General features: G+C 40.1%; 1 protein-coding gene across 1 annotated transcript in view; it reads right to left on the reverse strand.

Annotated features, from left to right (window-relative positions):
* The window catches only part of LOC108247367 (thyroid hormone receptor alpha), a 116,312-nt gene extending 92,183 nt beyond the window's left edge, over positions 1-24,129 (reverse strand). Inside the window, exons 1-2 of the mRNA XM_017435422.3 lie at positions 23,796-24,129; positions 4,686-4,761 (exon numbers count right to left, since the gene is read on the reverse strand). The gene's annotated coding sequence lies outside the window, so the exon portion shown is untranslated. The remainder of the gene's footprint in view (positions 1-4,685; positions 4,762-23,795) is intronic.
* Between the last annotated feature and the right edge of the window lie 3,753 nt (positions 24,130-27,882).

Here is a 27,882-nt window from a genome sequence, read left to right on the forward strand (position 1 = left end):
CTCATCCATCCATCCACCCATCCATCCATCCACTCATCCATCATCCATCCACCCATTCATCCATCCACTCATCCATCCATCATCCACTCATCCATTCATCCATCCACTCATCCATCCATCCATCCATCCATCCATTTATCCAGAAAATATTAGTTTTATTAATTAAATATCATCATTTATGAGTCCAAAATACATGTCAGTGTTTTCTTTTAATGGAAGATCAATTAATCAAACACCAATGAAAAAATGACTAAATAAGTTAAAAAACACTTAAAAAGTGTATTTGGTCATTTGAATAAAACTTTTGTGTTGTATAATTGCTCAAACTCTCATTAAGCCCATAAACAAAGCCAGGGAGAGCAATCATTTTCAGGTATTACCACTCAAGAGAAAGTTGCCTTGCTCTTGATAACTCTACAATTTAAAGAAACTGGCTGTGAAAACAGGCCAACGATCTGATGCAACTTTGGGCCGACACAAAAAAAAAGCAAACAAGGCAGAAGTCATTGATGTTGAGAAGTTCTGTGTTGCACAAAAAGTTCTGTTTCAAATAAAGCCGAGCACGTTTAGAGCTGTTACAGTACGGCGAAAATATCATCTAAATATATACATAACATGAAGCACAAACAAAATATTCGTTTTGAATGAGTTCAAAGATAAGAAAAGACGCACTCGGACGACAAACAGCAGCAGTTTAAACAGAACCAGAGCGGTGAACGATAAGAAAGCAGACATTACACTCCACCCTTCTAAACCCCCGGTGGGGCACTTCCTGCTGACTCCAAACAGACCCACACCTTTAATTCAAATTTAACTTGACAAAAATGAATGAGAGTGCCGAGGAAGCAGCAAAAGAGGAACATTTGATGCTTTGCTAAAGCAGGGTGAAAACCCACTTCCTTTCTGAAGAAGAAAGTTGTCATCCAAGAAACCACACTTTCATAAAAAGAAACAAAGAAAACTGCATGTATGATCTCAACACAACATGATCCCAGTCTAAAACCCTGCCATGACAGGCGGGTGATATGCATTCCTTCAAGGAATGTTAGGCCTTAAATCTTTGGAAGACTTAATGGTCCGGGAGTGAAAACAGAGTCTGGTAGAGCACTCAGATTGCCCTGATGGTTGTAATACACATAAATAACAGCCTGATCTGCAGATAAGGAGGCAGAGCTGAAGCACAGCGGAGAGGGACAGAAAGGTTCCTGGAAATGTCATTTAGCAGCTTGCCTGGCAATTGTCTAGATTATTCCCTACCTGTTTTAGGTGAATAAACTAAATTACCATCGCTCTTTTCAGTCTAATCATCAGAGAGGCTCATGAGAGGTGATTGAGTTTATTCTTCGATTATCAAGGGAAAAAATACAGTTTCAAATGTTACTTACAGAGAAGGAAACAGAAGAACAATCTGACTGGCTGTTTAGAGTTTACATCTCACTGTGTGTCTCTTCTCGTGACTTTTATCTGCCAGCTAAAAAGTTACCATTCAGACAGAAACATCACTTCATGTCTACATGAATGTGCTGGGATTACACAACCAGGTGGTGAATTAAACTGCCAGCAAAAAAAGCAATTTAACCACCGGCTTTGATCCCACTCACAGTTTCACTAACAGGCTTTAAGCATCCACAGAGAGTAAGTTCAGATCTGAACATGTGAGTCTGCATGTTGTTTACATTCATCTGTGACTGTGAGGATGTGCTTGTTTACACATATTTGTGTTTTTTTAATTACACTATATTGCCAAATGCATTCAGTCACTCATCCAAATCCCTGAATTCAGGTGTTCCAAACCCTTCCAGGGCCACAGGTGTGTAAAATCAAGCATCCAGGCATGCAGACTGATTCTACAACCATCTGTGAAAGAACGGGTCACTCTCAGGAGCTCAGTGAATTCCAGCATGGTGCACCTCTGAAAGAGCGAAGTTAGGCACCAGAGAGGAGAAACAACATCACAACATTTGAGAAAAGTGTTTAATTTAAGACTTTAAGCAGCAGGAACACGAACTGTAGCAGCACAATGTATGATTTCAGCATCAACATTACAACCATCAAGTCAGAGAACAAGCAAGAAACGTCCTAAAAGAGTCATCCTGTGACTTTTTAGGCGAAACAAAAGGAAAACTTGAATGGATCTTATTTACCAAAACAAAAAGCTGTCCCATAAACTTACTGAAATAACTCTTTTACAGGATAAAACATTTACTGCCAGCAACTGAAAGAATTATAGGATCCCAGGATCTCAGGATCTGTTTCTGCAGTTGTATTTTATTTTGAAGGAATAATAAAGTGAAAACTACGGTAACAGGTGAGTTCAGCTTTAGTGTCAGAATGCGTCCATCTTCCTCCACGTTGAGCCATCAGATTGGTGGAAATGAATTAGCAGCAGCATATCTCTGTACCCAAAGCCTTTTTTATTAGAGGTTTTCAGCTGCAGGACTTGAGGCGAGTAAACTTTAATTCACCGCAAGTCCCATGATCAGTTTTTCAAGCCAAAGCATGAAACAGGCAATGGTCCTAAATCATAAAGCAGCAGATACGATTAGGACCTGTTAAGATGCTTTCTCTGCTTGTAAACAGTTTTTATGCTAACTTAATTAGCCCTGCCTCTGTAAAGGGCAAAATAAACACGTGTTCTGAGAACCACGAGTTTCTGCAAGTTGGTCTTATGTTTGGAGTGGGTGATGGTCGGTGGATGGAGGGGAATGGGACCAGAGGGAGAGGACAGGCTGTGGTGAATATTCAAAGAAAAACTGAGCAAGTATTCACAAATCTGATCCATTTAGAAATCACCAAACAAAGCAAGCTTCCAACTCTGCAGAGATAAGACTCTAAAAGAGGTTCTGACCTGATATTTTGTGATGTTTCACCCAACATCAATGAGAAGGAAGCCCTGGATGAGTTAAGTTCATCAGTTTTATGCAAGTTTGCATAAAAACCTTTTCATTGTTTTGTACAGATATACTCCTCCAGCAAAGTTTAAAACGGTCAGATGAGGAGTCTGAAATCAATCTTTTCTTTTAAATATTAAAAATTCTATATTTTCATATTTAAAAATGTTTTTTTTTTTCGAGATCTTGCAGCCCTGAGATGAATATATTCAAGACAACATACTGGAGAGAAGAATATCCCAGCCAACATGCTGAACAGCCACAACCAGACTGTCCAAAATTAGCTGCCTACAGAAACAAGCGTCACTCTTCAGCATCACTCAGCAGCTGTGTTTACTGTGGAGTTGAGCCACGGAACGAGACTGTGTGGTAAATCTGTGGAAAAACAATCCCCCTGATCACGTCACGTCAGCTCGAGCTGTCAGAATCTCTCCGTTAATCTTTAAATTGCATCCAAACACTCGTTCCAGTGAGTAAACTCAAAGTTCTGAATTTGAACCGCAAGCATTTGGAGCAAACAGAATGTGTAGACAGATTTTTTTTTAATCAAATAAATCTGCTTTTTCATATGTTTTTGCTCTCACAATTAGACTGCAGTCACAGATTGTGCAGATTACTTAGGCTGCAAATCAAACTCCAACTGCTGAGAGCAGCCGTGCTTCGACACTGAGACACCGCATGACAACATGCAGCCAGTGAGGATGACAACATAACGCTCTTCAGGAAGGAAATAAAACCTAGTGTGTGTTCACTGCCCTGTCAGTACTGAGTGATCCAGAGTGCAGAGACACAACCATGTTTGATCCAATAAAAAGTGTTGGTTTTGTCACATATATGCATAGAAATTATGACAGAGTCAAATGGGTTTCTAACATTCAGTTTCTAACATGAAAGTCTGATTCGTTACAAAAGCAAACAGAAAATGTTCTTTTTTTCTGGCAGCAGAGAGAAAAATTGGTACAACTTATCCATAAAGCATTTGTCAAAACATCTATTAAGGCCATTGTAAACAGAAATATATTAAAAGGAGCTGAGGGATGGGCAAAAATTGGTAAAAAAAAAATTCTTAAAAAACTCCATCATGTGAAAAAAAAACTTGGATTTTCTCTTATGTTGGAAGGTCATAAATTTGTAAGAAAAAGGTCAAATTTTCCATGATTAAATGCAAAGATTTATGAGGAAATAACCTCTGGCCGTCTCTGTTACTGTAAAGTCTAACCTTTCAGAATTAAAGTCTTAAATATGACCCCCACTAAAAATAAAAACTCTGATGTTAACAGAGACTGTTAAATCATAAACCTTAAAGACAAAAAGGCATCAGTTTATTACATTTTTGGTTGAAAATTGACAAAAGAAGCATCTGGACATTAAAAACAAAAGGAAGTTTTACTCTTATAAATATTTGTATTTAATTATGGAAGATTTGACTTTTTCCTTGCAGATTTCTGACTTTCCAACATAAAAGAAAATCCAAGTTTTTTTTACTAAATACTTGACATTATTGTTGGAATTTCTGAGATTTTGCTCCAAATGTTGCTCTGCCCACCAGCTCCTTTTATTTATTTGTATTTGCAGTGAGCCTGATAGACGGTCGTAGCTTCTGACTGAGAAGTCTTAAAGATTAAACGTGTGTGAAGCTGACAAACAGTGAACTGAACAGCCTACAGGTTAAACAAATCCGATCCGTGCATTGTGGGAGGGGAAAAAGCAAAGAACACCAGCCTTGGCTCCTCAGTATCACAGTAACTCAGACATCTTCACTCTGTGTGCACAAACCAAGTCAGCTCTCCTCACCTGTGTCGTCTTCACTTCCGAGTCGTTACTTCCCGTCCGATCCCAGCTTTCATTCCAACACACGCCTCGGAGAACTCTGCAATGACAACAGACGACCCATAACTGCTCCGTACCTTCCCAGGCCATGGAGAGCTTACACGGCGACCCGGTGAGTAAAGAGTTACACAAATCCTGCAGACAATCCAGCACTGAGAAATCCACATGGCCGCTGATGCGTGCATGTGCCAACCCCGGGGACGACAGGGGAGGAGTCTGAGTTCAAGGGAGGAAAATCCCTGAGGGAGGTGCGAGGCTCGTCTATCTATGAAAACCACTGTTAGATTTTCATGTAACCAGCTTACCACTAAAAGGCTTAGCGCTCTAATCCTTTAACCAAATGAAGTGGCCGGCCCGAGGAATCAAAGGGAGTTAACAGCATGACTTTCAAACGGTCAAGTGTAAACAGACGCAGCATCTGCTGAGGAATTCCCTGCTCCATGGTACATGGGGCTGGTATTCCCCTAATCTGCTCTTTGGCTATTTTCCTCCTCAGGCACGAGGACCTGTAGATATTTCCATAAAGTTGGAGTCATTTTGGTTAAAATGCTTTAACATATAGAGACAAATGTTAGTTTTGCATCTAGAGTTTTTAGCTCCAAACACTGGAGCTTCTCTTGTCGTGTTTTTTTAATTCCTAAAAGGCCAAAAGTTTTCAGTCAGTGGCAGGACTGGACCGGAGGTGACAGTCAGGTGTTAGCTGTGTTTATTAAAAAATAAATAAGTTAAAGAGTTTTAACCTCCAGTGTTCACTGACAGTGGTTAAAAGAAATCTTCCTAAGCCGTGCAGGGAATTAAAAATATAATTCTATCTAGATTTAAAGTCCTTTAGGCTACTTAAAGTTTTCAGAATTCTTCTAAAAAATGATAAATTTGTTGAATATGAGCCCAGGTCAGGTTGGGTTATACACTTGTTCCAGATTTTCCTAACTGTGTTGCTGGTTTAAAATGAAAAATTAGCAGATATGCAGCTTTAATAAAAAGCTCTGGAAATATATTCTCATGCATTTTGAAAAATATATGAAAAAAAAAACTGGTTAGCCAGCTCAAGTTGACTAAATCTGGTGCCAAGAGTGAGTAAAATACAGTTGTTAATGTCTAAATCTGCATAAATGTTGTCTAAATCACAGAAATAATTCCAGAGACAGAAGCTTTAATGCTTTGCATACCTGCACAGAAAATAAATGTTTTTCTTTTTTATAGTCTAAAAGCATAAACAGCCTCGGCCTTGATGTACGACCATTTAGGCAAATTAAATTTCCCATTCGTTAGTTTTACACTGAACAGGACCCAAATCTGCAGATGTCAGAAACTGATCTGAGATCTGATTGGACTGAACAACGGATTAAACTGGTTAAAAAGATGCATTTGTAACAGGAAAGCAGCACAGGAAGAAGAGGTTTGTTAGGTCAATCAGCCACGTGGGTTACTTTACGTCCTCTCTAATCACAGATGTCCATGTCCTGTCTGTCCAAGCAGGACATGAATTTGAATCACTCACTCCCAGCTCTGACCCGTCTTTCTGCAGTTTAACCTGCACCAGCGTTAACATTTCCTCCTGAATGAACCCGAGGGACTAATGTGACTGCAGTAATCTGCACCTTGACTGAGCCTCACATGAAAGATGCAACATTTCATGTTATTCTTAGAGATGAACGGATGAATGGCGCCTCTGATAATAACACCGTTTATCGCCCACCACCAGAGACAAGAGGCGATAATGTTTTAGTGTTAGCTAAATATCTCATGAACCAGCTGATGGATGAAAGTGAAACCTTCAGGTAAACTAATCACTGGATGTAAATCTACAATTATTTAACTTTTAGACTCAGCCTCATTCAAGATGGGCAGCTAGGCGACCCTATCAAAATCAAAAGCTGTAACACGGACATTAAATTTAAGTTAAATTTGGCTTCTTAGTAGCTGAGAGATCTGAGTGATATGACATCTTGCAGGATATATAATATTGCATGAGATTTTGCAGCTTTAATTCTGTCCCTTTCTTTGCATGAGATGCTTCAGTTTACAGCTGTGATATGAAAGACAGCAGGAGATATGCATCCCTTCAGGGAATGTTAGGCCTTTCATTTATTTTTAGGAACAGTTTAATTCAACTGATCAAAAAAACTTGAGTGGTATCATTATAAAGAAATATATTGTACAGTGAATATATATGAATGAGTGGATGAGTGAAACAATGAAAGAATTAAACTTTCCTGCTTTTCTACAAGTTTCTTGGTTTCAAATCAAACTTAGACACAAAAAAAACACAAATATTTAATTTCAATCTTTTATACAGATCCATTTTCCCCCATTGTGTCGTCATCAGATGACATTTGGCTCCAAACCACAAACATCTTATCTGCTGACTTCTCAGCCAGTTCTCCATCCTGCCTCACTGCAGAGAGATAATGAAAAGGGTAGCACTGATCGGCGTTTGGCACTTACATGAGAACAGTTTTTAACGGAAAAGTAAAATATGGGAGAAATTTTTGAATTAAAACCCAGCTGCCCTGCTTCCATCCCAGCAGAAACATTTAGTCATGAAGTAACAGTTTGATGTTTGAGATATTGAACCAATTTAGGGTCGAAAACTGGAGAGGAAGACGTTTATTTGTTAGCTTTAAAGGTTCTCAGATCAGTTCTTGGTAAATATCTTGGCTCTTTAGGTTTAATTCCTCAGGTTATTTCATTGTTTTTGGTTACTTCCTGCCTTCATTTACTCTTTTACTAAAGTTATTTTATTACATAATGTGTCTTTCTCTGGACTTCAGCCTACATTTGAGTCCTCCAGGAAAGTCTTTTTGTACGACTTCCTTTCATTTCCTAACATTGACATTTGGCCCTAATGAGGCCCGGTTCCCACTACAAATCCGGCCTGCAGTGCTTACTGACAGATCACTGTGCTGATTGATTACTGAATGGTTTCTATGCTTCACCAGTGTCTGGTGAAGGCACACACTGTTTTGAAAAAGAAGCAGGAAGTGCCTTTTTTAGTCTGAAAGGACATAACATTTCAAAACAAAATGTCTAACACAGACATCATCAAGTGCAAAGAGATTTATGTGAACATACAGGTAATAAGATTTCCTTTCTTTGTCAATCAGTCTTAGGTATAAACTTTAGGACCAAATGACACAAACTGAAACTAAACAATAAATATCACTAACATTTGTAGAGCAGTTTAGGGATTAGGAGGCTTCTGAGAGGTCAAACCTTTACTTGGTGATTCCTCCTGTGGAATATGTCAAAAGCAGGCTGTACGTATATCAGATAATCAGTCTTAGTCTCACATGTGACTTTCAACCATTTCCATACATGGAGCTGCTCATTTTACCAGCTACTGTGAGTCGGTGTCGCTGTCTGATTATCCAGGTAATCCACATGCTGTCACCTCTTAGCCACCCAGGAAAGGATAAATATAAACCAACACAGGGGGACAGACAAGAGACAAGGCACTCAGGTCTACTCAGGTTTACATTACATACTGTGATTTAGGTGAAATGTAATTGTTTTGTGTTGGTAAATAAAGATTAAATCCTGCTCGGAAACCAAGTGGACACCAAATTTCTCCAGACTAATTTATTTATTTCACATCAACTCACAATAAACTCATCTAAAAATGTTTACTGATGATGATAATCTGATTATTATCAGTTCAGCACAGTCAGATTCTGTTATTTGTGTATATAAAATGCTGATTTGTAAAGTGATGCTATTGTTAGTTAAAAGGTGTGTTAATGACGAGCAGCGGGTCCCAACTGGGGACTAGTTAACTAGTTATCAGCCATAATTCTTCACTTGTGCCACTGAACTAAAGCAGCTGAGGGGAATGGAAGTTAATTCAATTATGGTGTGAAAGTAGTGACATCTGATCAGCTGGTTAACTATTTTCAGACAAATTCACAACAATCCATCCCAGTCTCTTTACGGCACAAACATGAACAAACTTTATTGCTTCTTCCTGTGGGTTCACTGCCACATGAGCTGCTGCCTCCCTACGACTGGCACCGACCAACACCAGGCGTCCAAGTGCTCCCCGTGCCAGAGGAACTGCTGCAGGCTCGCAGGACTTCACCAAACCAAACCACGCTCCCAATCACATCCACATGTTTGCATATTATGCAAATGGCGCCGAGTTACTTGAGTGTGAGCGCCTCTGATCCGTTGCAGAAAACCCTTCCTCTGCGTGTTTAACAGCTCAAACTCAGACACTTATTTATAGTGAGAATGCTGAGTCAGCAATCACACTGTTGTTTTTCCTGTTTTTAGTTTCCTTTATACTTTCTTTGCAACCAAACTACTTCTGCATTCTTTGAGCTATTTTAACCTTGTGTATCAAAATGCTCAGCTCGATCAGGAATAGCTTTTAGTTACGGTTTTGCTACATTTAGCATGTAGCAACTGTTTTGAGATACTGTTTTGTTAATTTTATCTTTTACTTATGGAAAAACAGCAACAGTTGTACTTATTTTATCCTTTAGCTTCTGTTCTCACTTTAATCCCCTCAGATAACAACTTATTTTTTACCTAAATTCACACTATCTTTTGCAGAAAATATAATTCCTTCAGTTGTAAATCTGGAGTTTCATTACCACTAATTTCTGCTTTAATCCACTTGTGTCCTCCTCCTCGTCTTTGTGTAGAAACAGTCATTTCCACATGGGATTAATCCGATCTGCTTTACTTTTAGAAGGTCTGGTTTGCGTAGTTTAAAAGCTTAGCTGTTTTGTGTGGATTCACTCTCTCTCTCTCTCTCTCTCTCTCTCTCACACACACACACACACACACACGGTGCTGTAACTGAGCCAACATGGAGATTGATCAGCTGGGCTGAGTCCAAATGAAAGCTCACCCTCTGCAGACATGCCAAGCATAATAACTCTCCTCTCTTTGCACTTTTCCCTGGACAGGGAAAGTGGGGAGCACAAAAACAGACATGAGAGAAAGTGAAAGCGAGGAAAAATAGATGCAAACGGATAATGTCTCTACACCCATTGCAGAAAAAAAAAAGAAAGGAAAGGAACGCCTTTCTCTCATACGTCTGACCCATTTTTTGTTCCCCCTGAAGTAAGGACAACCTCACCGAAGCTGCACTCGTGATTTTCTAACACATTTAGTGGCGCAGGATTTAAATTCACGGAGGTAAAGATAAACACTCGCATGCCAAGCTGAAGAAAAAGTACACCACTTAATGGCAATAAGGGGAGGAAGAGAAATCCACCGTGTGCTTCAGCAGCAGCTGGTTTAAATTCTCTCTGTAGGCCTTCCTGAGCGACCCTGTGCAGGCCGGGCTCGTGCACGTGTGTTCAACACTGTCGCTCATTTCTGAAACAAGTTTAGATGTCAGAATGTTTACATTTAAAAAGGAAAAGCACATTTCTTTCATTTCTACCTGAAGCCTCAGACGGAGTAACGTTAGAACCCGGAGCTGGATTTCCTCCTTTTCTTTGGTTTCTGTTTATTTTTCTGTTTTATCGTGTTTGAGCTGATTGATTCTTGTTTGCAGTGGGTGAGTCTAAGTGAGCGCACGGCTGCTGGCTGCACATAATTCACCCCCTCTGGTGCACGAGCGCTTTAAACTTTGATCTTTTACACTGAACATGTCGTTTTACTCAATAAAAAACTGGAAATGTTGTTGCACAACATTTCCACGTCATTCATTGTGAACCTTTTTTTTTTTTTTTTTATTGACCAGCTGGTGGTGATGGGGTTTGTGCTGAAGTAGGTTCAGAGTTGATTAAACTTGAGAACCTTCTGAGAACCGGTTTGATTTTTTACGGCCAGAAACTTTTAGCCTTTTCTGTTCCAACACACAGAGTTTGAGCCGATCACTGGAGCAATCTGAGAAACTTGGTTAAAAAAGGAAGTCTAAACGCTGCCACATGTGGTACACGCCAGTTAAAAACTAATTTAAAAAACAGCAAAAACTCAGAACACGACAACAGATGTGAATGCATGAAAACAGAGATGAAGTTTGTTCAAGTTAAAACCAGCAAAACTGTAGCTAAAAGCTACAAATAACAAGACAGTGGCTAAAAGCTAAAATGAGCTAAGAAGACGAAGACAGAGTCAGTTTGTTGACGTAGATAACAGAGGTTTTTGCATTTTTTCCATTCAAATATTTTTGTCAATAAAACTTAAATAATTCAAAAGTCCTGGAAGTCATATTGCACCGTTCTCAGTCAGATTCGGAAACAAACAGGAAAACGACAGTGGAAGTGCTGACTCAGCTTTCGCACCATTAGGGACAGGTCGGTCGCTTTAGGAACCAACTGGAGCTCATCCAACCTGTACAAAGGTCAGGGACATGAACCAGAAAACACAAACTCCATTTGGAGCCTCTTCTCAGAACCAATCGGCCCGTTTGAGCCATCATCAGTCCCTCTGGGCCTCCATCCAGCTCACCAGGCCACTTTGATTTTTCTCACAGCAAGAATCACCAAAAACCCTTCAATGTTCCATTTCAAATGGTGGAAATAACTGGAAAACACATAATAAAACAAGAAATTTACATTATTTTTTAGGAGGAACTACTTTTTGGGGGGAAGAATCGTTTTTTGAGGTGGGCTGCGCCTGATGGGTTGTCTAACACAGAACCAAACAAATGTTCGCAACAAGCTACAAGAGCAACCAGCTCCCATCAGCTTTCCAGGCAGAACCACAGAGAAGCATTAATATTGTGCAGAATTACTTCAGAAGTCTAAATAAATATAAACAAAAACAGCCTGATGACTCTGGTGTTTTAGCTGACACTATATTAAATTAAAATTAAATTTATCTGGTGACTGAAATAAAACTTCAGCTTTTATTTTCAATATTACCATAAATAAAAAGTTTTAAAAAAAGCTGGTTTAATATGTCCCCGTTATGTTCATATCTGTGAATAAAGATGAAAATAACTTTAAATACATATTTTATTTTGCCTTAACATACTATTATATCTGTAAAATATCATTAAGCATAGTAATAGTAATTACATTTTTGTTGTTAAAAATACAACTAAATAATGAGATGCATTTTTAAAGTGTATTTTGCTCAGGGTATGATCACAGTGGACCACGGTCTACATCGCTGCACCAACACATTTTCTTTCCTGCCAACACGAACGGGTCAGAAAAAGAAAAAGGTGTTGCTTTTAATACCTGCAGGAAATTGAACGAACTTTCTGCCGTAGGACAGCTTTGGACGATTGGCTGCAGTTAAAACGCCTCGTGAGGAATGTTCATGCCTGCCAGATCAGCACCAGTCGGAGATCTTGTACAAACACACACACACACATGCACACGCAACACGCCAGCACCTCGGGTGTTTGGCATTAACGTTGCATTCTGGACCTCCCAGTGTGGCACTTTCCAGCCCTCTTCTTGGCGAGCAACAGGTAGACATAAAAAAGCGAGCTCCCTGAGTTTATAGCAGTCATCTGCATTTCACATCACGAAACTTCTATCTCCAAACGCTCACAGGCCAAATTCAAAGGTTTAATCAGGATTCATAAGCAACAGGCAGCCCTTTTATCCACTCGAGGTATGATTGTTTTTCACGGCTGGGTTGCAGAAACAAAACTGTTTAATCTAGCTTTGCTTTGATTATTTCAAGCGCACCTTACAGATGCATGAAAGCTGAAAGGCAGGAATGCATTACAGCGTCACAAGTCCGATAATTAAAGCAGGGGTGACTCAGACTGGGGAAAGAATAATCACTGGCAATCAAATTTCATGCTATTTTTTAATAAAAACTTCAGTAGCAGCTCTAATGTTAGGCTGTATTGGAAATGAAGAAAAAAAACCTGCAGCATGATCATGACTTAAAAACACTGAAATGTGCTCAGCCTTACAAAATAAGACTGCCTGGGTGGTAAATGACAAATGTGTCAGTTTGCAGGTGTAACAGCGAGATGTCAAAGAGAAGATTAACCACAAGCACTGCTGACATCACAGCACCAACAAATTGATATAAAAGGTGACTCACTCGCACTTCCTGTTATCAACATGCCTCCCTGCAAACCGCAGCTCACCTGCCTGCAGCTGCAAATCTCGAACATTTTATTTAATCACAAGCCGCCTGAAAAAAAAAATAAATTAAGGAACCCTGCTGGTCTGAGACCTTGGAGTTTCATTAACAAATGCAGTTTCTGGAGCCAGCTCGTGTCTGACTTCACTTTCTGTCAAATACAATCAGCTCAGTGTAATCAGAGGAAGTAAAGTAAAACACCGGGGGTGCACGTGGAAACATGATGTCAGGAGAAGAAAAGTTTCCTCAAACAGAATAAAAACGCTTGGTGTGGAGAGCGGGTCGCCGTCAGTCATGCTCCAAGGAAGCCCAGCTAAACTCTGAGGTGACCTTTGACCTCACGGGGAGTCAGAACATAAACCGAAGTCTAATTCTTCAGCAGGAAAACATCGTCCACGTATAAACAATCAGAGAAGAGTCGCAAAAACTGTGAAATCCAGACATGCACCAAAGTCTGCTCCTTTTTCCTACTAAAGAAGCAGCTGGTTGGAAATTATAAAAGATGTTCACTTCAGATCAGCTGTGTTTCTAATAATTAAAATAAATATCTGAATAAATTTAATGCATTAAAAACGCCACAATTATTGTAATTTACAAACAAATTAATTTTACAGAAAACTTTCACTTAAATATAAATGAAGGCAGACAATTTACAACAAAAAGAAATGGGAAAAGAAATTTAATAAAATGAAAAACGAACGTTAGTTGCTAAGCAACAGAAGCAGGAAGCTGTAAGAGCAGATATGCGTCGTGTAAAAATATTTTTGGGAAAACTGCAATAAAAGGAGGCATTCATGGAGAACTGAGTGGGGCAATAAAATGACAGGATTCATGTAAACTTATTTAACAACCCGACCCTGGATGATTTTAATTAGAGTATAAATCTTAGGGACATGGTTGTTGCCATTTCTATGATTGTTTTTGTTGACAGTTAATTAAATCTATAGAGACTAATTTTATTCAACCTTGATAGAGGCATGCTTAGAACAAGAACATAAGAAGTTTTGTTGTCAATGACATTTAAATTCATTGAAGTTATAAAATATATTGACGTGGGAACGTCAATCAGTCCTCTTTTGACATTTGCTAAGTTTTCAACATTAGGTGATCATACAGATTACAGATTTCCATATCTAGCTTCAAAGCATCCTGAACTGATTAAAACCATCATGTTTAAAGTTCAAACAGGATTTATTTGACTCATGTGATCTACGTTCATCCCTCAGGTTGTACAGCAAACTTCCTTTGTGTGATTCTTGCCTAAAGAGAAAAGTTTTCACCTAAAATGAAAAAAATGGCCACCTCATGCTCAGTAAAAGGCCGTACAAATAGTCAGGGGACAAATCAAAACTGTTATTTCATTGTTTCCATTTTAAAAAAAAATGGAAACACAAAAACATCTCCATCTTCTACCGCTTATACATCGTCAGGTCCAGGAGGGAAACCCAGACCTCCCTCTCCAGCTCCTCCTGGGGATCCCAAGGAGTTCCCAGACCAGAGAGGATCCAGAATCCCTCCTTGAGTTCTGGGTCTGCCCCGAGGTCTCTTCCCAATGGGACATGCCTGGAAAACCTCCAAAGAGAGGCGTCCTAATCCGATGAACTACCTCAACACAAAACACGAACTCAAACACCAGGACTGGGAGTCCATCGGGGACACTGAATGGTTTAGTTAGGTCCTCATCCAGCCAAGGCCAAGTTGGAGGGCCAAGAGGACAATAAAACTTGATTTCCTAGAGGAAATATAGATAGTAGCAAAGTTTTTGGGATGGTTTCATGTTCCCAGCTGCACAACCTCCCATCTGTTGCTCTCCTGGAGAATTTGTCTTTCAGTCCCTGAGAGACAACAGTACCTGAATCAAACTTTAGGGGCCTGACTATGGACTGATCACATGTCCCTTGCTGCCTCCATCCTAACGTGTACGGTCCCGGAGTCCTGCTTCGACGGTTCGACGAGATTTAACGTCGAGCTAATTTGCAACTCACCGTCCAGGCTCAAACTTATAAAACTACATTTCTGCTGTGGTGTTGCCCAAACCTTTGCCTGATTAATATGTATTCAACCAACTATTGTTCTAATACACAACAAACTGTCATCCATTATGGTGAAGTAAACTTAAAGAGACACTGAAAGACAATCATCAGTCAAAGAGCATCCTGCAGTCTTTGGTTGTTCTACCAAGTAGTGCTGGGCGATATAACGATACATATCGTGGGGACGATAGAAAAGTGTCTGTCGTGATATATTTTCTTCTATCGTTTCTTTCATCATTGTATCAATGATTCATGTAAATATTTCATAACGTAGGCTACGACGAATGTATTAGTGTTGTCACTTTGCATACATTCAGTTTATATAAGTGATAAATAAGAAGAACCTCCGTTTTGCGACATGACGCTGCTTTACGTGTGGGTTTGCGACATGCTTTACGGCAGCAGCTTTCTGTGCAGCTTTCATTTGTGAAAGTTCAGTTAAATGTCACTTCGAAATAAAGCTTGAAAAAGGTAAGAAATTAGATTATTTTTTCATATTTTTCAGAGAATAACAGACAATGTACGTAATTGGGGTATATCGTGATATATATCGTTATCGTGATATAAAATTATCCATATCTTGATGTAGGATTTTTTCCATATCACCCAGCACTACTACCAAGCAAGCAAAATTACTAAATAGACCAAAGATATTGTCACACGCCCAACTTTGCTAAGTTAATTTCCATTAAATTCTAAGAAACTGTGTGAAAGATGACTATTAATGGGAATATCTGACAAAAACAGACTGCTGGTGTGGAACCACCTCCTTAACTGGTCTTCTCTTAAATTCAGAGGTTCTGCAGTGAAAAGCTAAGGCTCTAATATTCCTTCGGCCAACTGTGTGACCAGATGTTTTCTTGTAAATGTGGCCGCCTCCCGTCTCACAAGAGGTCGCCTAAAACCCTAATCCAAATACAAAATAATAATAATATAAATACAATGGTCAAAAGGGGGATTTTCAAAGCTTGCCAAAGCAGCAGGCAGTGGAACAGGTCCATTCAAATGTCCTCAAGTGTGACAGATTACAAATAAGGAGCAATAAAACTCCTGCTTCTCTTCTCCATAGGCGACGCATTCAGCTTCTAAGTCCGGAGTTAGTGGGAAATTAAAGCAATAGTAGCTTTACAGAAAAATTAAATCCTTTTTGGAAATAAGAAAAGGGGTAATCTGGGTTAAGTTCTTTTCAGCTGTGGAGCAGCAACACAACGGCATTAAACTCTTTGATAGAATAAAAAGGTCAAACTGAGGCGTTCATGTTGGGTTTTTCTCTTACAGTCGTGAAATTCTGACTGATTTACTGTAAACCTTAAAGAACAGAAGCTCATCTCTCAGCAATTATTGAGTTTAATAAACTTAAATTAGCTTGAACTTTTTAAACCTTGGAGAAAATACTATCAGTATAATTATGTTTTCTTTTGGTCAATTATAGGATTCACAGTTTATTATGTTTTTAAGAAAAAACATTTTATTATTTCAGCTTTTCAGTTGTCTGTTTGCTGCTTTTAATGATTACTTTTAACTGTTTTCTACACTTTTACTGCACAATATTTCCTCAGTATCAAAGAATACAACAAATAATACAACAATACGTCCTGAATTTCCCCCTGTGGGACAATAAAGGCTGTTTCAAATCTTCGTTGTTGTTGTTTTACGTTTTTGTTGTTTGTCTGATTAATTAAAATCTATCACAATTGTTTTTATGGTATTGAGAAAGAAATCTGTAAAATGCAGCCAGATTATCTAATTGTCAGTTAATTGCAAAGTGCCATGTTTTAAGACGTGTCAGCACTTTGTTGCAGCTTTAATATTTACAACTCCCTTCACCGTGTGTCCATTCACAGAGCGACTCAGGAGCTGTAATTAACTGATAATCTTCTGCTTTGCGGAAACAGAAAGTGAAGATGTTGATATCAAATCCTCACTAATGGATTCAATATGTATTCCACAAGGCCTTCTCTGTTTATGAGAGTAAAATTAGCCACTTTATTGTGTTGGGGCCGAGTTGTTCAACATATCTGCAAATGAAGCAGCGATTTTATTTCTGTTCCGCTGCATAAATTCAAACGGCTCTTCCAGAGACTGAGAGGAAAGCCAACAAATGTCAGATGGCCTCCTCCTTGTAAAGTGCTCTGCTTCACCCTGGCAAAAGGAAACCTCATGGGTCCGGGTGCCAACTATTCCCATTGATGAAAAGCCAGTTGTGAGTGGCCCCAGTGGTACCCCAGCAGAGCCAAGCTGAGTCATGTTAATAAGAGCAAACGGCGGCTGTGTAAAACACTCTTGAAGCTCATTCTAGCCAATAAAAGCAGTTTTACAAGTTCTTATTTTCCCTGGTGATCTGGAGGCTGGCTGAGAGGAGAGCCGAGGAACAACGGTTCAATGGCACAAAAGAAAAGATAAGGAGGCCTCCATCTGCGTGGAAAACCACCGCTCAACAGAAACAACTGAAAAACCCACCAAAGAAAAAAGAAAACAAAGTGAAAGTTAACCTACAAGAAGAAAGACGGGAGGGGCAAAAGACTGAAAACTGAGAGACAAACCACAAACTCTGAGATCTGATGTAATGCATCGAACTGAGCCTGTGTGCTGCAGGGATGCTGCTTCAGTATCTGAAAGCCAGCAGGACCCCAGAGGTCTGTGTGAAGGCTGGAGCAGAGCCTGCTGATAATCTCTTGTCATGTTCACCATGAGAACGTGCTTATCAGCAGTCAGAGGAGCTTCACGGACCTCTGAACACAACCAAAACCAGCAACCACCTCCTTCTTCTCTCCTAATCAAGCTTGACTCGCCAGTTGCCATTAATCTCTGCGCCAAATATTACAGCTTGGAATTTCCTTCATGGCAAAGAGGCCAAAAGAACACACACACACAGTGAGTTTTATTATTACTGTCATATCAGCTGAATTTCCCTCCTTTTAAAAGAATTATAAAGCTCTAACATAAACTAAAACTGAAACAGTGAGCTCACATTTAATAAGAAAACCTCTAATTATGATAATAATTGTTCATTTATAAGAGATTTGGTGCAAAGTTTGAGGATTTTCAAAGAGGTTCTGCGTTTGCCTCCATGTTGGACCTTCCTGCGTGGAGGTGACATGACTTCCAGGCGTGGGACTCTTTAGGCATTTTGGTGCTGTTCAAACTTAAATAACTACTGCTTATAAATAGTGATTTATATTTTAATGCATAATAAAGAAAGCCCAATAAAGCATGTAAAAACACGACTGTCCAACAATTAGCATAGATGCTAACTTAACTTTAAAACCACCACAGAAAAGCTAAGGTTGTTAGCATTGTGTTATCGCTGGAAGTTTATCCACAAATCAAATAACTGAAGACAGTCAAGTCATGATAACTTTAACTATCACTTACAGACATAGATTCTTCACGGTTCAGTGAAGAAAAGATGAAAAAGACAAATGTTTCTGCTGCAGGAAGCTACGGTAACTCTACGAGGACAAAAAGCACGGCGCAGACTGTCTGTGGACTCTTTAAAAAGCAGCACAGACTTGTGTTAACAAAACTGACTTCTGATGTTTGACGACTGATTCAGAATCTTTATTTCACTAAAAAATCTGAGCTACTTATTTAAACTACGGCACATTTTAGTAACATGTGGTGTATTCCAGTTGGGAACCTATCCATGCCTGACGTATTGAACTGGATCTTTTAGGCTGGTGACAAAGGTTGAAGGTGTGACAGCTGATGACGAAAGAATGAAAACAAAACTATGAGACAAAAACAAAAACTGGTAATGGAGATGCTTTCACTGTTGGGATGCATCCAAATACAATATAATTACAGATAATAACTAAAAGGGCACAGAATGTACACAGTTATCCTAGTTATAGTTCAGAAACATCAGATAATCAAATTATTTTTTTGGTCTCAGAAAAACACGTTTATCTAGGAGATATGTTAACTGAGGTTACAGACAAACTACCCGGAAAACAAGGCACTAATAGGTATCTGCTGTTGTAGTTTACGATGTGCATTCATGGAGAAAAACAACAGTAAACATGTCCGTTTAACCTCCGCTAATCAGCTACAAATGCATCGGCTCTGCTGACCTGTAGTTTTCCTCTTAAAGGCTCCAATAAATATTTTTAGGAGTGCCAGAAAAATCGATGTCGGGGCATGGATCAAAAACGAAGCTGCTCCTGCCGGGCGATTAGTGCCATGTTAGTGGTATTCCTCATATTAAGGAGCAGTAACAATATATTTTATTACGTTCATTTAGAAGACACTTTTATTCAGAGCACTTTACAAGAAAGAAACACATTAAGGAGCCGTTTGGGATTCGATACTTTGACATGTTGCTTCTAGGAAGCTGCAGACTGAAGCAACGCTCCAATTAAAGGACTCCAAACCCCAAAAAAAGAAACTAAAACTGTGTCTAAAACCATCAGGGAACACAAAAACAAGAGGAGAAAACCTTCAGCATCCTTACACCTTCACAAAGTTTAAATTTATGCACTTTTCAAGATGACTTTCCAAGCTTTTCTGACTGAATAATGTGGTGATAAATAACTTGATCCTGATCCGTGCAAATCTACTCAAACTGATGATCTCACTTCCACATTAAATCAGATGTTAACTGCAAAGAACAGTTATCTATAAAAGGCTGAAAACTGGAAACAAAACTAAATTCCAATATGTGTCAGTAATCTTACTTTGCTTCCAATATAGACCATTTTATTATTTTTTTATTAATATGCTTTACTAAAAATATGAGCACTGGCCTTTTGGCTTCCTGAGCCTTTTTATTATTTAATATGATGTGCACAAATCTAAAATACAAGCCATAACAAATTCAGATAAGATGGTTCATAGGACGGATGAAGCTTTCTGGGGCACAATCCAAATATATTTTCTGTATTTAAAATAGATTTCTAATAAAGCAAAAAGCAAAACAACATGATCTTATATAAAGATGCAGATAAGTTTGTTTTTACCCTTTTAAAAAAAAGCAAAAATCACGAAGGTCACTGAAAAAACCTGAAACTGAGAAAAGTAACAACAACTAAAAGTGACTCAAGTTTAAGGTCCACAGGACTGGAGACAACCTCCCTGGACATGTCCACAAGAGGACAACTGATGACAAACTGAAGAGAAAGATAATACGAACGGTGACCAAAGAGATTGGAGGCCAACTCCAAGGTCAAAGGTCATCAGTGTCAGATCGCATTAGTCTCTTTGAGACAAAGTGGACTTAATGGAAGACGACCGAGGAGGACACCAGATCAGAAAGACAGACTGAGAATCCACAGAGCTTCTGGGAGAATGTCCTTTGGACAGATGAGACAAAACTGGAGCTTTTTGACAACAAGTCCCATCAGCTCTGTGTCCACAGACCCAAACATGAGACAAAGACCAGAACCCTGAACCTACAGGGGGACATGGAGGACGCTCGTTTCTGTTCTGGGTCCAATGAAACCTCAAGACTATCAAGGCTTCCTGGAGCCAGATGTCTCAGTCTCAGCTCATGGGTCCAACAGGATAATGACCCAAAACACCAAGAACGGGTCAGAACCAAACATTGGACCGTTCTGAAGAGGCCTTCTGAGCTCTGATCTAAATCCTGCTGAACATCTGTGGAAGGAGCTGAAACATCTGGAGGAGGAAGCCTTCAGACCTGAGACAGCTGGAGGAGTTTGATCAGGAGGACCAGAACACCTGAGGACACCTGGGGACACCTGGGGACACCTGAGGACACCTGAGGACACCTGAGGACACCTGAGGATACCTGAGGACACCTGAGGACAGGTGCAGAAGTCTCAGAGAGTTACTGGATTGCAGTGATTGACTCAAAAAGTTGTGCAACAAAATATTAAGTTAATGTGTCATCCTTTTTAATCAAGGCCAGATTCATTAGTTTCAATATTATTATTAATTGTTGAACCAAAGTCCAAAAGCAGTGATTGATTTTCATCGTTTGAGTTTCAGTAAATGTTTTCTCTTTTTCTTTTTTAATACATTTGCCAGTTTCAAGTTATTTCAGTGACCTTCGTGGGTTTTTTTCTTTCTTTGTTACAAGGGTAAAACCAAATCTGCCTCCGTATTTTCTCTAAAATTCTGCTCATACTTTCAAAACCACATTAAAATCCGAGCGTTTTTCAGAATTCCCAGCACTCGTACGAACCCTGTGGCTCCTGACACATCGGGCCTTCCCAGCATGCCCTCTGCCTCTCCAGACAGCTCTGACATCATTACACAGCAGATCCAGAGATGCACGTCAGCTGCACAGCGAGGGTTATATAAGAGGATGCTCCACGGTTCTTAGCATTCAGCGCCCCTGCCCTTCCATGGGGGGAGCAGATGAAGGCAGGAAACGAGGAGAAAAAAAAGCCAAGGAGGTCAGACAGACAGACAGACAGACAGTCAGACAGGCAGACAGACAGACAGACAGACAGTCAGACAGGCAGACAGGCAGTCAGACAGGCAGACAGAGGGAAGGTCACTAAAAGAGAGGCCCACCTCGGGTGCTGGCTGCTGGGAAAGACTGAAAGAGGTCACCTCTAACTCCAACAAGGAGCCCCAGAATTCAGAAAGAACAGACGAGCAGGACCAGATCACACTGAGCTGCATCCATCCATCCATCCACCCATCCATCCATCCACCCTTGTTTTCTCTTAAGCAGAACTGTTACATCACCCGTAGCAAAGTCGGTATTCCCAAAGTGTTTTCAGTCTATGGATGATAAAAGATTTAAGCTGCAGAATAAAAAAATTAAAAAAATCTACACCTAAGATTCGAGTTCATCTACCAGCCGGATTTGAAGAAACAAGTTGTTTCCATCTCAACAAATCACACCTGGTCCATCTGAAATCTAATTCCTAATGATAGATTTTTCCGTGGCTAATAATCAGCCCACTGACGGGATGTGCACTGATGGCTAATGATTAATGAGGAGGCATATGGGCCTGACACCAGCTGATCAGACTCAGAAGTGTTGCTTTGAGTCCGCTTTTACACCAAATCTTTAAAAAAATTAAATGTTATCTGACTTGGTTTAGATCCATGATCATGTAAACAAAAGCTTAGCATTACATGAAGGAATGCATATCGCCCGCCACCTTTCAGGCCAGACTTTATTCAGGTTATTCATAATATCACATGCTCAGAATATGTGCAGGGAATGACTCTCAGCTACTACCAAACCAGATTTTAGCTCAGTATCCATAAAACTGACTGAATTACAGCCACTTCTGTGTTTTCTAAGGTCAGTTGGCTGAGGCGGCCATCTTGAATTGGATTGATTCCAGAAGTTAATCAGTAGTAGATGTACATTCAATGATTACTTCCTGAAAGTTTTATTAAAATCCATCCAGTGGTTCTTGAGATATTCTGCTAACAGACACGCACACATGGGCAAAAACATTATCGCCCACATTATCAGCTTTATAACAGATGCTTTGCAGCTATCGTGACTTTTATGATAAATTTCAACGATCAATATTAAATACTTCTTCTTTTCTGCTGGTTCGGATTTTCAAGTGCAAATCAATACTCTGCTCTTTTAATGGTCTGCCCCGGAGGAGGCGCATCTGTTGATCAGCAGCAGGAGCGTTTACACCGTCCCCCATCTCTCTGCACAACCTCTGAAGCCCTGCGGAGACCCTGACAAGAATGAGAGCGGAGTGGTTCTGCTGAGTGATTTAATTATTTCAGAGCCTGTAACGTGGTGATAAAGACATTTAAACAGAAGCAGCTGCAAATGTGCAAAGCAAACCGCCGCCATTACATGCAGGATCTGCAAATCATCCAACGAGATTCATTTCACTGCGGGATTCCTGCGAGTTTTAAAAGATAAAGTGTCAGCCGGGGCTGCGGGACATTAGCGAGCGTCCCCAGAGTGTTTCTTGGCAACATTTAATCATGGTGAGACAACTCCAAAGCAAATGTCTCAGAGGGACACCCCCTTTTAGGAGCAGACATGTCTACCTCCACCAACATGTGAGTCACAGCATCCACGGCTGACAGCTTGGATGACGTGCACCCAAACTGGAGCCGGATATCAACACATCTGATCAAAATAAGCGCCGGGGACTGATTGTGCACGCTCAGACTGTCACATGGAGCATTACGCAATCAGCCACATGGAACCCAAATCCAAAGAGTCATGAGACACAGACTTTAATGACTCTGCATGCAACAGAGCCCGTGCAAAGTCAGCTCTTCTTCGAGTGTTCATGAAAAACTAACAAACAGCAGAGGTATTAAAGGCTCGCGTCGCAAAGTCATGAAGTCCAGTCGAGTAAGAAACAAAAGTTAGTTTTTCCTCGTATTACTGCGTGTTTGTTCACCTACGGAAACATCAAGTGACTGAAAACATGTCAACAATAGTGACATCCAGAGATGTATTTACGCCCTGATATGTTGAGTAAAGTATGCAAATAAAAATACTTTGTTTACATTCAGTGCAGACCGCATTTCACAGCTGGAAACTCTTTCAAACTGCGCATTTCGATTCAGTCCAGGATAAGCTTTTTAATGCTTTGTTTTACAGTTTGCAATGAGAGCCTATAAATAAAAAAAACAGTAAAATCTGTGAACGGATGCCAACTACCATGTGTTTGTTTACCAACACAAACAACTACAGTGACTGCAAACAGGTCTGTTGTATCTAAGCTCAGATTTGTTGATTAAAGCAGATAAAAAGTGTTTTGTTTATGTTGAGTGCAGACCGCATTTCTGGGTTGCATGTTATGATATTTGGTAAACTGCTTTAAAGTGCACCATCACACAGTTTTAGTTGGATTTCATGCTTTGAAGCTGAGAACCATTAATGCTTTCTGCAGGAGTTCCGAGTTCCCTACAAGTGTGTGCACGTGTGCATGCGCGCGCCTAAAGTCCAAGTCCGGGCCCTGACTGCAAGCTGCAGGTCCAGCAGGGCTTTTTACGCCGAACCGAGCCCCAGGAGCTGCAGCAGTGCACACCAGGAAGGCAGCCCGGCTCGGGGTGAAGCTTCCTGGTTCGGACCGCCTGCACGAAGCCCGCTGCTCGGAGCCTGAGCGGCACTTACCGAGTCCCGGTCCTCCACACACACGCGCGCGAGGGGGGTTCGGACACCAGTTTCGGCCTGGAAATTAGGTCATGAGGCGGAAACGGAGCGGGACAAAAAGTCAGCCGGGGGTTCGTGCCTCTGTCCCTCCCTCCTCGGATACTCCGGAGCTCCGGTCCTCCTCCGCCGCTGCTCCCGCTCCTGATCAGCCTCGTACCGTCAACTAAACACCGCCGCCCTCCTTCCTAAAGCTTCCTAAAGCTTCGGTTGAAACGGACAAGTTAATTTCCTCTTCCTCGGTCTCCCAGCAGCGTTAGGGTGAGCCACAGAGCGACAGTGTGGGAGGGGGGGTAGAGAAGCGGAGAAGAAGCCGCGCTCCGTCGCTCCTCCCTCCGCCTCGCCTCGCCTCCGTGTTCCGTACAGTAAAAAGCAGAAGTATGAAAACTATCTACCGCTCTCTGCAGGAGCACGGCTGCAAAGCAACGCGCACACGCATGTGCCTCCTTATTTATGCTCTTCATCAAGCTTCCCCTCCTCTTCTGTGGGGAAACTGGACCAAGAAAAGTCTGCAGGTTTAACAGCAAATAAATAAATAAACAAACAGCTGCGAGAACATCTGATAAAACTGAAAGGCAACAACATGTACGGAAGCCGAGAACTGCCACACCTGCTGTTATTTATGTTGTTGTGTTTTTATTTTCTTTACCTCTGCTCCAGTGGTCCCAGCCGTGGTCCTTGAGGAACACCATCCTGCAGGTTTTAGTTGTTTTCAGCTGATGGTCGTGTCTTTGTCATCTCAGATACACACAAGTACATGTTAAAAGTGCACAACATTACAATACAGTGCAATAAATACAAGACAGCCGATAATAACACAAAAGGTGCATTTCTAATTAAAACAAGTAATTGAGGAACAAGACTGAAGACGAGTTGGTGCATGAGGTAGAAAAACACAGTTAGCAGCGTCACGTTCTTAGCAGTATGTATAAAACAGTGCATAGGTGTGAAAAATTGTGCAAATTGACATAAGTGTGCAAAAATATGATTAGTTCAGAGTCTAAGGTTAAGGAGTCTAATGGCTTGGGGGATGAGGGGGGTGCAGACATGAAGACCTGCAGGGAAACAATGAAAACATGCAGGAGGACCAGGGTTAGAAACCTTCGCTCCAGACTACCAAGTTATTTTGTTTTATTGGTTGGAAACAAACCATTTTTTATGCAGAGAAAGGACATGTGTAGATTTTTGTTTATTTTTTTAATCTGTAGATGACAACGTTCATCCTGTCTCAGTAAATCAGTACGTGTTGGTAACACAATGCACAAAAATTACTTTTATTTTAACAAATGTTGTCTGTTACAACTTGCAATATGATTGCTGTGATCCAGTAACATAACATAAAACATATATGATACATAAAATAAATTAAATAATCAAAAATTAATGTATGATTATCTGTAAATCATAGATGATGGAGTACTTTTACATCTATCCCTTTAGAACCAAAACTAAACAAACATCTTGTTTTAGATAACCAATATATGCAGAAACCAAAGGAAATATGTTGATTATTAGAATATTTTGATTATTCAAACACCCTGCTGAATTCAGAAACTCATCTGTTGCTATAGAAACCTTGAAGACACCTAACCACCGGTCTGAAAGCCCACTCCTCCAGGTTGTTCAAAAAAATCTGACTTTTTATTTTTAGAGGCGTCATTCTCACCAAACACAGACGAAAGAAGGAAATTTTAATCCAAAAGGACAAAATTAAAGAGTTATAAGTGGCTCTGCTGAGCTGTTTTATTGCTGGGGAAGATGTTTATTAAAATACGCTGCTGCTGTTTGTTTCAGGGTTTCATTTCCACCTTTTCAACAAGACAAAATGACAAAAAGAGCCACCATCTGCTGACAGGAGCTCCATATGAAGAACCATCACCTGCTCGGGATTTAATAAGAATGAGTGTTGCAGCTTTGAGAGGGTCGCTGAATATGGGCCTGGGTGAAAGGTCAAATGTCACCTGCTTCACCTGCTGCCGAAACAAAGGAGGATCTGTTAGAGAGTCAAATGTTTCACTTTAATTCAAAAAGTAAAAATCCAATCCTCAGCTGGCAGCCTGTTTTTGAATTAATACAAAAACTGACAACATAAAATCACAAAACATACAGATAGAGACACGACCGAATGTTGCAATGGAAAGGGAAAGTTAATAAACGTTTTTTGGAGTTTGTACCAAACATAAATTCATTGTTTAGGAGAAAACATAGCAGCCAATTAAGGTCCATATGAAGGTATCTTAATGAAACTCTTGAATCAAGATGGCTGCCACAGCTTAACGCTATATAAGTATGGAGCTAAAGTTTAGTGTGGTAGTAGCTAAGAGTCATCCCTAACACATATTCTGAGTGCTAACAGATTGCACTTGGCAGTCGATGTGAATTCCTCCTTTTTCCAGTCCATTAAGCAGCAAAACGAACTAACCTGATTTTTTTTTTTTTAAACAGTAGTTCAGTTTCTTTTTCTGTTTTTCTTTTTTGTTGTTGTTATTCTTTAAGGCAGCTAAAATGACCTTTGTCACCTACTGTATGTAGTATTAATACATTTAGGACAGAGGTGTCCAACCCTGGTCCTCGAGGGCCACTATCCTGCATATTTTCCTTGTTTCTCTGCTCCAACACACCTGATTCAGAGGTTAAATCACCTCTTCATGTTCTGCAGAAGCCTGTTAATCACCCATTGATTCAAATCAGGTGTGTTGGAGCAGAGGAACAAGGAGAACCTGCAGGATGGTGGCCCTCCAGGACCAGGATTGGACACCACTGATTTAGGATATCTCAAATTAATGCAGATTACTTGTAGATTTTACTGCTACATTGTTTTTTTTCTTGTCAGGCTGCAGAAACTTGACAAGCCATTGGTGTTCTCATGTAACAGGCCCTATTATGCACAATTTTAAATAGATTAATTATAAAATTGACCCATATTTACCTTCCTTATAAATGCCAATCTTCCTGCTCGGGCAGAAATAAAGCAGGAGGCAGTCGTCACCGAAGTGGACATCTGTTCTGCAGAATGGACAGATGAATACGTGAATAAGTGGAAGGATAGACAGATGGATAATAGCCCTTCTCTGTGAATTTATTCCCAGCGCAGCCTGTAGAAAAATATGGACGAGCATCTGGGACGTTTGGGACTCGGTTTCACCATTTAGCTCGAGCCACAAAACCCGAAACTGGCCGAAGGGGAACGCTGTCAGAGACGTGGCTCCCGGCCTTCACGGCACGTTTGGTGGACGAGTTCGAAAAACTGATGATTTAATTAATTAATATTTGTATAATGAAACAACCTGAGCATTCTCTGTTGTGTTTATGGTGTTTAATTGGGATTGTGCACCCAACTGTGTTTGATTCATTTAGTGCTTAGTGTTCTGTTTGATTTATTAACTTTATAAAAATAAAAAAACACTGTATTACGCTTGAAAAGTGTTAATTTTGTTTTGTTTTTCGTTCGTTTTATTGCCCTGCAGCATCATTCAGTCTTACTTCATTAAAAAAGAAAGAATCTCAAATCAAGCAGAGGCGTAAACATTTATTTATCAGCACTCAGACTAATAGATGTGATGCTTTAAAAGCTTTCCTGCAGTTCAGACGTAAGTTTGAAACTGTCTCAAACCAGCTGTGGCATTACTTTATGTTCCCACAGTGAAGGAAACTGTACATGCTTTAATATTCCACATCCTTAATAAACACCTGACATCAGGAATACTGTTGACTATCGAGATTAAAAGTGGATTAAAACGATCTGTTTGGGTTTAAGACTTGGATTTCTACCAACACGAATCCTGCTCCTTTGTATTTGTTTTAATTGCAGCAGATTTTATTATTAAAACATTAACTGTGTGAGAAGATGGGGGAAAATATGAAGTTTACCAGTTATTCTTTTCAGGGATTTATCTTCGTGGCTTGTTTACATTTAATACGGACCTTTAGGGACATAAGAATCTCTTCTCATTTGGTTTAAATTTTCAGGTCCTGCTGTAAAAAAAACAAATGTTATCTTACAGTTTTTTGTCAGGTTGGCAGGAGAAGGAGGCAAACCTAGAGCACAGAC

This window comes from Kryptolebias marmoratus, linkage group LG17 (assembly GCF_001649575.2).
Source record: "Kryptolebias marmoratus isolate JLee-2015 linkage group LG17, ASM164957v2, whole genome shotgun sequence".
In the NCBI taxonomy this organism is placed as follows: Eukaryota; Metazoa; Chordata; class Actinopteri; order Cyprinodontiformes; family Rivulidae; genus Kryptolebias; species Kryptolebias marmoratus.